Below are 13,861 nucleotides of genomic sequence, written 5' to 3'. Positions count from 1 at the left end.
ATGCGCCTCTTTGTCCTCCACTTTTTCGCAGAAGCTTTTCCATGAAGTCTTGTTTGCCCGTTTTATACAACGCCCAGTTGTCAGTTGACCCACTCCTACGGGCCTTGTTCAATATATGTACATACAGTGGCGAGCAAAATTGAGTGCATGTTTTTCGACGCAGACTTTCGTTACCCATAAAATCATAATCACACAAGCAAATCCAAAAATCTTTTTTGTATTACTTTTATTACTTAATTTATTACTTAAATCGGCAAGATTCACCGTTATATTTGTTTCTGCATTATTTTTGATGTTCGTAGCGCAGATTAAAACGTGTTTCGGACTAAGCAAGTGTTTTTGAATTAGCTTGTAATTATACATAATTTGTTAAAAATTTGCGAGCATAAAAATTATCTGAAGCACTTCAAAATAATGTTGTAAGCTTGACCGAGGATGGATGTACGTTACGTGCAATTTCCAAGAGGCTTGGTATAAGCCAATCAACGGTAATCGCAGTTCAAAAGAGATGGAATGTGACTCCAAAAGCGCAAGTCGCAGGTCGTAAAAAATTATTGAAGCAGTCAGATGCTCGACTAATGATGTCTGAGATGAGAAGGAACAAGCTTCCAACACCAAAAGGTGCTTTTTTGGCTATTAACAAGAATGTTAGCGAATGGACTGCCAGAAGAGCGCTGCGAGACATCGGATATATTTCAAGTGTAACAAAAACAAACCTGCATAATCCGACAAAAATGTTAAAGTGCGATTGAAATTTGCAAGAGCACACAAAAATTGGACTGTTGACGATTGTAAACGTCTTGTCTGGTCTGACGAGTCAAAATTTAACCGTTTTCAGTCTGACGGAAAGCAATACCGCTGGCGTAGACCCGGAGAACGAATCCAGAGACACCATGTAAAACAAACTGTAAAACATGGTGGGAGAAATATTATGGTTTGGGAATGCTTCACATGGTGGCATGTTGGCCCTTTGCACTTAATAGACGGCATTATGCGGAAAGAGGACTACCTCTAAATTTTGCACACCAATCTTCCCAATTTTATTGAAAAATGTGCTTATCCAGAAACAGAAATTGTTTTTCAACAAGATGGGGATCCGAAGCACACTGCCAAAATTTTTAAAGAATGGATTGGAAAGCAAAATTTTAAATTGATGGAGTGGCCAGCACAAAGTCCCGACCTCAATCCGATTGAAAATCTTTGGTCAATCGTGAAAAGACGGCTCGGGCAGTACAAAGTAGCTCCATCAAACATGGGCAACCTTTGGGAGCGTGTTGAAGCAGAATGGAGTCGTATTCCTAAGGACATAATTGAAAATTTGGTAGAGAGCATGCCAGACCGCGTAGAGGAAGTCATTTCAAATAAAGGTCTTTGGACGAAATATTAATTACATATGTATATTTAAATAATTAAAACTTTCTTAAACGTGCAAAATTAGTTTTATGCGGTAATTTTTCGTTTTTACTTTAAGTCTCTTCCAATTCATCTCTATCATCATTGTTTTTGTTTAGAATTTATTAAGAATTAAATAATAAAAGTAATATAAAAAAGATTTTTGGATTTGCTTGTGTGATTATGATTTTATGGGTGACGAAAGTCTGCGTCGTGAACATGCACTCAATTTTGCTCGCCACTGTACATCTACAGGTCGTCCTGATTTCCTTAGTCCACTAGAGAGGTTTTTCTTTGCCCTGCAATGTAATTCGAATATTTCTTAATTTTATACGCTGATTATAAAAATAAAATGTGAATAATTTTTCAAACAATTATTCTTTTATCTAAAATACGAAAAATTACCCTCATCTTCATAATACACATCGGAAGACAAGATTATTAAAAATCGGCGGCATAAAAGTGATAAGTTTATTTCTTACTTATGTTTTTACATTGTTTAGCATTTGGAAGCTATTTAGCCTTTAGATTAACTTTTGAATATTCAAAAGCATGAATATTTTTACATACCCAGTTGGCAAATCTAAGAATAATTCATTCAAACATTTTGCCTACGCACAATCCGACGATTATTTCTCGTTTTCATTTGCATATTTTTCTTTAGTTTGGTTAAATGCTGCATTAATTGTTAATTTATTCAATCATTCTAATTTTGTTGATTGATTCTAAAATTGTTTCGTTTTTTTATTGGGCAATGAAAGTGAAATTTATGCAAACAAACCAGTTTTTGGTTGTTTTCGATCACAAGTACAGACTTCAACCGAATAAACGAACATTTTAGAGCAAACATGAATACATATGATGAAGTGGTTTCTATGTACTCAACAAAACAAACTAATAAAAAGAGTTTTGATAGAATTCGGAAAAGCATCAAGACATAATCAGAGCTTGCACTGAAGAAATCCGAAAACATATCTATCGATAGGTGTCGCTACAATTGAAGTATCTTGATTTGGTATTTACTCGATATTTACTAGTTACTAATATTTACCAACAGATCACTTCATTTTCATTCCACTTGGGGAAAGAGGTTTTGATATAGAAGATGAGACTAGAACTTCGACCTTTAATATTATTTATATTCTCTTCGGTAAGCGACCGCTTCATAGGGAGCCAATTGAGCGAGTGAGCCGCACTGCACTTTATTTCATGACACTGACTTCCCTCTCGGCGTCCAATGATGTCCACATCGAATGTTATGTTGAAGCCTAACCAACCGAGTCTCCGCTCATAAGGTGATTTTTTTCTAATACTTTCATTTTTAATTCGTGAGATCTTTCGAATAGAATATCAAAATCAAATAATTCAAGGAATATTGAATCTGTCTGGAATACGAAGTAGATAATTTTCCAATGATAAAAACAAAGTTGTAGTACATTTTTTTGTTCTTTAACACTGGTCTACGTAGAAATTGCCTTCTACATGAAAATATACTATATTGATTGTATTTCACTCGTTGAACATAAATATACAAGTTAAAATTCATAATTAGCTCTTATTGTGCATTTATGCCTCATAAATATAATAGAGGGTAGCGCGACAGATTTATCACATTAATGATGATAACTCAAAATATTTAGTGATTACCCGCGGAAATTTTATTATTTCACATTTGTTTGTTGTGTTTAACGTTGACTGTGTTTTGTTCAACAGTTAAAACGTGAAATTGTTACCGTTTTTTTGTCATTTTTAGTGAAAAATCTACAGTTTTCGTTATGTCGCGTAAATGTGTTAATAGTGCAGACAATTTTTGCTACATTTGCGGTAAGGTGACCCTTACTAACCAAAGATGCTCAATAACACAACGTTTAGAAACTTACTTACATTATTTTGGAATTAAAATTAAAAACCAAGACAAATCGTGGGTACCACATTTTAGTTGCACAACTTGCTCCACAAATCTGATTAAGTGGCTAAACAAAAATAAACGTTCATTGCCTTTTGGTGTACCAATGATGTGGAGGGAATTTACCAATCNTGCGAATGACTGTTACTTTTGCTTGACTCCACCCATCCAGCACGGATATCACGAAAAAAGAAACGTAGCGTAGTATACCCTGACGTAGCCTCTGTATCGCGACCTGTACTACATGTAATCGATTTACCTGTTCCTCGATCTCCCGAAGAATACCAGCAAGATTCTGAAGAAGCGATTAATTCAATGGAAGTTGACTACAATGAGCCTACAACCTCACAATCGCCACAGGTTGTGGGTGACAATATTTTTTGTGACGAACCTCATAGAATTTCGCAAGATGAACTAAGCGGCCTTATACGAGATTTAAATTTGCCAAAAGATAAAGCGGAATTACTAGGATCGAGACGTAAGAAATGGAATTTGCTTCAACCGGATGTCAAAATCAGTTTATACAGATATCGTCAGAAGAACTTGATGACCTATTTCAAATCCGAAAACCAGCTTGCATTTTGTAATAACGTAAATGGCTTGATGAACGCTTTGAACATTGAATACCATCCACAGGAATGGCGGCTGTTCATAGACTCCTCAAAATTAAGTTTAAAAGCTGTTCTTCTCCATAATGGTAACACACAACCATCGATTCCGTTATGCCACGCTGTGCATACTAAAGAAACATACGAAAATATAAAATTAATTTTAGATGCTATATCATACTCAGAGCACGAATGGCAGATTTGTAGTGATCTAAAAGTCATAGCAATGGTGTTGGGTTTACAAATGGGCTATACCAAGTTCTGTTGTTTTTTGTGCGAGTGGGATAGTCGGGCTAGATCTTTACATTACATAAAAAAAGATTGGAATGCTAGACTAAGCCTGAATCCTGGAGAAAAGAACGTCCAGCACCTTCCTCTAGTTAATTCCCAAAAAATTCTTCTACCGCCTTTACATATCAAATTGGGACTAATGAAAAACTTTGTGAAGGCTCTCAACAAGGATGGACAACGACGCCAAAATTAAAGAGGGAATCTTTATCGGACCTCAAATAAGAGAGATTCTAAAGGACCAAAACTTTGATTCAGTTTTACAGGGCTTTGAAAAAAAAGCATGGGAATCTTTGAGAGCAGTCGTTCATGGTTTTTTGGGCAATAAGAGAAATGAAAATAATGTTGAACTTGTGAACAATCTCCTTCAAAAGTATCAACAGTTGGGTTGCAATAAAAATTCATTTTCTTCACTGCGGTGATGTAAGTGACGAACATGGTGATCGATTCCACCAAGATATCTCGACAATGGAAAAGAGATACCAGGGCCAATGGGATGCGTCAATGTTAGCGGTCTACTGCTGGAATTTGAAAAGAGATACCCCAAACAGTGATTACAAAAGACAAACGAAAAAGAAGAGAAAATCTTAATCAAATACGTTATTTTTTTTTTAATTGTAATATTTCCAATTTAATATAAGTAAAAAGCAAAAAATAATAGTAAATAATTATTATAGCTTTTTTATTTTATTATAGCTTTTTTATAAAATGTTTTGTACTTTAACGTGTTACTAAAAGCCAAATTTTGTATATTAGGAATATTTTCAAAATAAGAGCTAATTCGAAAAACATATTCTTGTTTTCCTATTCAGTAACCTCAAAGCAATATAAAAATAAAGTATTCTATAGAAAGGCACACAAAAAGTTACATTTTGTAGACCAATGTAATCAATAGGACCCACAGCGCACGCTATGTAAGAAATTGTTTGAGTGAACTGTTTACAACTTGGGTTAAATTTTTCGTGATTTAGTAAGAATGCATAACTTTTTTATTACGGGGCTAGTATACCAGTGTGACACTATCAAAAAAAATAAAAATTTATGGGCACTTTTTTTGGCACCTCCGTGTTGTCTCCGTTATTTCTTAAAATTTTTGTAAAAAAAATCTTCAAATATAGCTGAAAATATACCTTATTACGTTCAAAGAAGTCCAAAACATTCAATCTAGTACTTTCTTTTAAAAAACTTCACGAAAATCGCCTAATTTTTCATGCGTTATACTGGTATAGGCCCTTAATATATAATACTAGTGGATCCATTTACGAATAAAGGCGAAAACGTTTCCGTCGGTATAAGAATCCAAGGGATCGTGCTTGAGATTTAATTTTGATTACCGTCATTCAAATAAATTTTTTTGGAAAAAATAACGAATTCAATGTTACCAGTCTGTCTATCCAGTTAATTGATTTTACTTAAAAAAACATCAACAAATTGTGGGACCACCCAATGTACATGGTTAATGGAGATGTCCGCTTAATAGAGCTTTCATTTTTTTTCTTATGAATTGTTTTAACTATCCTATCTTCTAAGTTGGTTCGAACTGGACACAGTGTGCTAAATTTTACTAAAATCGGTTCAGTAGTTTAAGAGTCCATCGCGGACAAACAAGGTGACGCTTTCTATATATAATGATATATTATGTTCACCATAGAGAGTGTTGCTTCCAAATGGTGAAAGAACTCAAGTAGTTTCGGAGCGTATCCAATTCAATCAAACTATCAAATCTTTCCTCTTTATTGTATTATACGAGTATGTATATAAAAAACACGGGGTTGATAGGGTTTTAGAATCATTTGTGGTTTATATCATCTCAAAAAGGTGAAGCTTAGGGCTTAACAAGTGTTGTCTTAACATGGTATAAAAATGAAGTCACACTATTTTTCTTTAATCAATTTGTCCATGCTGGACGTATTGAGAACCATTCGTTATAGAACAACCCCATAATATACAAAAAATGTTGCATTAGCCATTTCAACCGGAAAACTGGCATTATTCCATATTGTACGTATATTTAGAACTACAGGGTGTCCCAAAATTAACGCAAAAATTAAATTTGTCACCATTTCAAAAACGCTTCATAGTGGACAAAGTTAAATCTTGCGTTAATTTTGGGGAACGCTTTATTAATCATGTATATGGCGCTAAAGTTGAAATAAATGTAATTAAAATAGTATATATTCACATACAATCTTTTTGCACGGTAATAGACTGACAAAATAATGCACTGTTTTCATTAACTCCAATTATTTAAGCGAACATGGGTATAGAAGATGCTACCTCATGAATCTGAAATTCAATAACATTCTACACTATCCTGAATACACCTAATAGTAAAACATATTATGCTTGTTCTATAACTCCTAATTTTAAATTTTCGCTTTATGACTCAAAACAAACCTGAGATCCCCAAGATTTGCGCTTCTATCGGCTAAGACTTAATGTTTTTCAAAATCCTTGTATATCACAGCACCGAATGTAGAGACTTCTTTAAAAATACAATTAACAATTAATTGTCAATTTGGAAATAAATTTTTGATAATTAGCACATAGTTATTAAACAAAGAATCTCTTAAAAATAACTTGTAGAAGAAAACAAAAACAAACTCACCCATTTAACTGCAGTTTTTGTCGAATTTCAACCGGTTTGTGTGATTATTTTATTTTCATTATAAACACAAGTGACATTTTTGCGTTTTTCCAATAAATTGTTTACTTCTAAGTTTTTGGTAAAAAAAATCCGTAAACTTTGCTATTTCTTGTTTATTCAAACAAATCTGATAGACATGTGGTTGAAACAGCCACTTAAAGCATACATATCTATATTTATTTCCAGTATAATTATGAAGCTTTGTTAGACACAGCCGCAGCCAGAATCAAAGTCAATTAAATTCTCCATGAAATTTTCGTATGCAAAAGAATAGAGATGCGACCCAATGTTGGCGCATGCAGTGTAGATTGGCCGGCAAATCTAGTTTGGTCGGTTTTTGGGCTTGTTTTGATATATCGTCGCCATAAAATGCAAAACAGTGCCGCTGAACAAGCGCGCACCGTTAATGAGCGAAGAGGTTTGTGGACCGACTGCTGGGCGGTCTTGGAGACAAAAGGCAAGAGATTCGTTGAGCAGATTGCGGTAATTGTTTGAGCAAGCGTGAATTGTCACTTAGCTTGAAATAATGCAGAATTAAGAGTTTTGTCTGCTTGGTCATAATGATTATGGCTGTGATTATACGAAAAAAATTCTATAAATATATTAATTGCGATTATCAAATATGAAACTAGAGACATAAAAAGGTTCCTGCTGGAACAATGATAAAGCCAAAGTAACCAGTTATTTGGAATAATGCACGAAGAAACGCATAAGAGGCATAGCATCTCTGGTTGCATCATCGATATATAAAAATATTGATTTATCTATTCTTAAAATATATTTGAAAGATACGTTTATCTTCATACTTTAAATTCAGAAAGAGGAGCAGAAGATCGAACTATTCAAGTAGAAAGGTTTAAGATTTGGCAGCAAAAATTTTTCGCACTGATGAAAGTTATAGACCATACCAAAACTGGATGAAAAATTTTATCGACTTGGCGTGTGCGACTTAAATGAATCCATTCGAGTCAAATTTGAGAAATTTATGATTATTAAACAGAACTAACTATAGAAATGCACATGTCCCTATATACTTGAACACTGCTGTTACCTATTTAATTACCTCTACCATCTACGTTAAGTACATTCGGCAAAATGTTTGTCCGCTGAACATCGGTAGACATAAATTATATTATTGATGTTGCTTAATTAAGTGTTTAGGAGTTTTCAACATTAGCAACACATGTGACAAGAAATATTAAATATTCTAAACTAAAGTAATAAAAGGACTATTAAACTTTTGCAAACTGAACTGAAGTGAGAATTAACCAATTCCACCTAAACACGGCGTATTGTAATATACATATACATACATATGTCTAGACTCGGGCATTCAAGAATTTTGTCCGATTTAGGTAAAGTATACTTCGTTAAATTCGATTACAAGTTGCTAATTGGAAGGTAATTTAACATTGCCACTTTCATAGAAGCCTTATTTTCTATTGGCAAACAACTAGAACAGTCGATTTTCATAACCTTCTCTTAAGCCGAATTCTTCACCAGCAAAATCATTCACCAAAGAAAGGACCAGGTACTAACCACTTGTTACCAGGTCCAGATTATAAGGTGGATGCAGAAGAACTTGCAACCAAGCACACGGACCTTCTGGCATATCACCAGTTGTTGTTCTGATGAAACACAATTCTTCGTCTATTAGCCAAACTGGTCACTTCTGACGGATTGCTTCCACAGACGCTTCAATTGTTAACAAGGGGGCAGCTCATAGTTGTCGCCAGAGACCCATTTATCATCACCAGTAATATACACTTCCGAAATGCACCGATTTTGTTGCGATTCCATAGCAATTCTCAGAATTTGGTCCATGAGGTTATTTCGCATTAACGCGTCCAGATTGCAACACTAGTCTAGCCAGAATCCGAAATATGAAAGGCAGCCTTTGTATTGGAAAAGAATGGATTTATTTTTATGCAACAATCGAATCACCGAATTTGTCCGCGGATTTTAAATTGTGCCCACCATAAGCATTTGATTAAACATCTTCAAATGAATTCCAATTTCAGAAGCATCGTGACTGCACTTGACTTTGGTGCGACAATAGCAAACAATATTTTAGCAAAACAAAAAAATACTACTAGTACACTGCCTTTAAAATCGATGTTAGACATATTTACACGATGACTTTTATTCTTGAACAAATGAGAATGAGAATAAATTTCATTACCAAAGTCAGCGAGCATTAAATGTCATGCACGTGCTATTACCAGCGTTATTTACGATTATGTGGCACTTAAATGTGGCAAAATGGCTGTCGCTATTCACAGCTCAAGAAAAAAAAGAACAACGCTGGCACCCAATGAAGCTTTTAATATCATATGGTATGTGTGTATGTGTGCTCGTGGATATTTCATTGTTCTCCAGTGACGAGCAATTCCATTCACAATTTTTCTCACGCGTTTGTGGTAGTGTTCATCATTTACATATCTATGTTGAGGCATAATTGCACCCTGACCTGACCCCATAATGCATGAAACAACAAATGATTTGAGCAATATGGAATATCGACTTGCCACCGCGATTGTGGCATATTGTAGCAACAATAACAATATCGTTATTTGTGTGTGTTGAAACACGATTGACCTTCTTGCTCGTGGTTGCAGTGCACTTTGCATGCCACCACTCACAACAACATTGCTACATTGCTGTCGCCAGTACTCCAAAGTTAATGATTTGTGCAAATATTTGCGGATGCTTATGACTCTGCATTTGATGAACACTTTTTTGTGTTGTCTAATGATCGCGGCCAGCGGTTCACTGCAGCCGATCTTGCTGTGATGGCATCATCACCGCAGCCATGCAATAACCATAAAACGGCAATAATGGCGAGAAATAGCTGAAATAAGTGTTTGTCCAGCTGCGTACATCCATTCAGCTGAACACACCCACAGACACACATACCTGCAAGCCAACCGCTAAACCTACAGCTGTACACTAGCGCTTACACACGCATGCTCATACCGTACTTCCATTCATATTCTGCTTCGGTTTTTGCGCAGATTGACTGTCAACTATGAAAAGCTATCGTCTGCTTCGTATTGTTACATGCCAACCGGTAGTGCGCTGTTCGTAAAGAGCACTTGATTGCCTTAAAATATTTGAAGCGTTGGAAGATAATAATCTTGACTGGAAGTAGTCGAGTAGTAAATACGCATACATACTTACACTTTATATTAAATTTAATATACAACTTGATAAAAACTGCTTAACAGGTGAGACGAAGCTAGAGAATTCGGAAACACACTTGGAGCTAAATGTTTGGGAAGCTTGACTTGGTTATGAATGTTTACATAGCTATACTGTTAGAATATAATATACTTAGCACTTATACTACCTCAGACAACCCAACTTGTTGGTAGGTACCTAGCAGACAGACGGAGAATTTAATATCGTCAAAGTTCAAATTAAAAATTTGATTTCCGTGGTCAACATTGTTGCCATCCAAAGCGATACACTACATATTAGACCAGGGTAAATAATTTTTGAAAAATTAAAAAAAGTCGTAGCAGATTGAAACCTACCGGAAAAAAGGTGAAATAACGTACAACACCCGATTAAAAAAATTTATATTTTGACTTGAAATTTTTTGATTGGAAATTAGGGTTCTTTTTCGATATTAGGTCAATATATGGAGAATTTATAACCAAAAAATACCTTATGTTTGGGACATAAAAAGGTATGTAAGTTTCCATATGAGTTCGTGAAAGAAATAATTTATGTAAAAGATCAGAATAAAAAACTCAAAAGTTTGGTTGCGTTAATTTTGAGGTTATGCGAAAAAGTCTTTACACAGATGTTATATTTCATTACCTACAACTTTGCCATATTACTTTTATCTATAGGACTCTTGGTTTCACAGAAAATCAAGATAAACTCCCTTCTATTCCTGTCCACATATCACACGTAAATTATTATTCGCTTAAGGTTTATTGCTTTATCTTTCATGTCCCATGGGTTTCGATTTCCTATGCATTTTATTATAATTTTTTCAACTTTTCGTTATCATTTTTGTAGCATAGTAACCATTTCGCCTTAAAATAGGTCATAGTTCTACATCGAGACGAAGGGACATGCGACCCATCAACGGAGCTAGATCTCAGGTTACCCTGGAATGCGATCAGGAAAGCTGGTTATATAAATCATAACACAAGAAGCCTCATAAAAAAATGTTAATATATACGTACGTCGGCAGCCAAACTACGATTAAACGATGATCAAACATCGCATTAAGTCTGAGAATGCCCTTGGAAGCTGAGAGGCAGTAGATATGGTGGCTGTCGAAAAGCGGCTACATATATTCTGGATTCCAGGATTACCAAAAGTGCCATCTGCTTGGCTACCCAAACAGTACAAAAAATACGCAAGTCGCTAAAAAAGATAGACAATGAAATTAGCGAAACGGCTCACACGGATCAGGGTGAAATGAAATGCCTTAAGGATATGTAGAATCGCCAAGGTCGTATTCAAGAGGATAGAAAGAAAACAAGCATGTTTTTTACTCACAAGGCCTCGAAAAGGCTGGAAGATTGTGGTTGTCTTCACAGGTCGTGACATACTGGCATCGCATGCTAGCCGGATGGAAATTAATAACGATGGCGCATGTGGAAATTAAACGGAAATAAGCATGAGAGTAATGATAGCCTTATATAAAACATGGCTGATATATAAGAACTACACAGCTGAAAGGACTATCGAGTCTCTATTAAACTTTGCAAAAAGCGTTGACGTCCTGGATGGCTGGACTGAACCTCCTTCTGCCATAACAAACACCCTGTAAGTCTATGTGTGGAGTGAAAGTTTACCAGTTGAAGCTAACCTAACATAGTTTTAGCTATTACCTCCTGAGGTCTGAGCACAAAATGAATTTAGTTCAGTTTGGTTCATCATTTCTAGTCCGCTCTGTAGGCTGTCGGTTGGCCTAAAGAGAGAAAATGATGTGACTATACGAAACCACTCAGTGAGAAAAAATATCCTGTGACGTTGGTGTTGAAGTTGATGCTCTCACGAACGTTACTTTCAAGAAACTACTGTCATGCCGTTAACAAAATCCAAATATAAACTTTTATGGCTGGCAAGCATTGTTTCAAAGTCCAAATGTCCATTTGAATAAACCAGTTTTATAGTTTTCACATGCTTTTAGGTCGTGTTTCTTAGACTCAACTCTATGTAGCAGCCATTGATCAACTATCTAATTAAAACGCCCTTTACGAAAAACTAGACTCAAATCCAAAACAAAAACTAAATCTATTAATTTAAACAGATTTTTTATACAAGTACTTCCATTTTTAAAAACTAACCGGCGCTTACTAAATTATTCATTGCTTCCGAAAATTAATTAATAAATCAGCAAATCGGAAATCGTTTGCTAATTCAGTTGTTTGCGAGTGGTCTTCAAAAATTTCGGTTTAAAAATGCAATAACAACAATGAGTAGCACAAAATTACCTGATTTCAATATATTGCCAAGTAGGTGATGTATGTATTCATATTTTAATATATATTTATTTGTTATTTTCCAAAAGCTCTTCGCTTGTGTTAATTTCAATAAAACTACTATAAAAATACTTTTGAACAACAGGTTAATCGCTGCTGAACTATCGAGCCAAATTGATTATACAAACAACTAAACATTTACACGCAAATTTCGAACATGTTTATAACTTAATTTGACTAACTAAATTTTTGTCCAAAAGCATGTTCACACAATATTTATGAAATAAAACTTCACAAAACTATAATTAATAATGTTGTTTATTTTAGAATTTCGGTGGAACTTGGTTCGTTAAGCCACTAATAGGATTTTTTGCCAAAGCTTGTTTTGATCGTGTGACACTTTTGTACCAGACATTACCAGCCGACGGCTACGAAACATTAAACAAAAATAATTTTTGAGTGCCAATCATGTTCTTACATCTTCTTCTTCTTTATTGGCCTAGACAACGCTTACACGATTATAGCCGAATATTAATTTTACATTCCAATTGTAGCCAGATGTTTAACTACCTGGTCTTTCCAATAGAGTGGAGGTCTTCTTCTGCTTCCCCGGCTGGAAATGCGTCCAATGCTCTCAGTGCAGGCGTGTTTTGATCCATTCGGACGACATGACTTAGCCAGCGGACTTACTATTGTCAATACGCTATATATGTTCCGCAGAACATATCTCTCCAAAACTCGTAACGATCAGATCAGATGTTGTCTTCGTCCATGCCTCTGCAGCATATGTATAGCAAGGCAGGGATGATGAGTGACTTGTAGAATTTGGACAAGATTACAGAAAGCACTTTGGAATTTATTTGTAAAGCATAAAGGTTTTTAAAATCCCAATGTTTCACGCTTTGAAAATTCCTAGCAAAAGAGTTATTGCTAAATAAAAACCATTAACAATTTTAAAAATAACTCTGAGTGCACCGACTATGAAAATGTGAGTTGTAGACAAACGCTTTAAAGTTTAGTTGAAAGATTACAGAACTAAAGTGTTTAAAAGTTACCTCCCTTTATAATAAATGACTTTAGAAATGTCATATAAAGATTTGGGGTGTAATATGACGTCACAATACATATGATGGACTCTCATCTGGATTTATTTATTTCGGGCAAATTTGGGTGCTGTAAGTGACGAACAAAGCGAATAAGTGAATATTTTATAAGCCCATTTCTTTTATGGAGAAGCGATATCAAGGGAAATGGACAGCATGAATGCTAGCCGATTATTACGGGATACTTAAAAAAGTTAAAGATTTTTCCTGTTCTGCAATTGACTTTGACTGTTTGAGAGAGCACGCTTGATTTTCAACATGTTTTTATAGTTACATATATCATGGCTATACAAACTAACATGATTATTTTTTTCTTTTCTCTTATCTATAAGAAGTTTGGATTCACAAACTACATTTCATTGACATTCAAATGATTATTAAAAGATTATCTCCATATCTTCCGTGAACAAAATGTTTTCCATTATCTTAAAACTTCCATAAATCACGTTGTTGCTTTAACGACATTTTTT

Source organism: Bactrocera tryoni, chromosome 3, assembly GCF_016617805.1.
Source record: "Bactrocera tryoni isolate S06 chromosome 3, CSIRO_BtryS06_freeze2, whole genome shotgun sequence".
Taxonomy (NCBI): domain Eukaryota; kingdom Metazoa; phylum Arthropoda; class Insecta; order Diptera; family Tephritidae; genus Bactrocera; species Bactrocera tryoni.
This window is presented reverse-complemented; position numbering follows the sequence as displayed.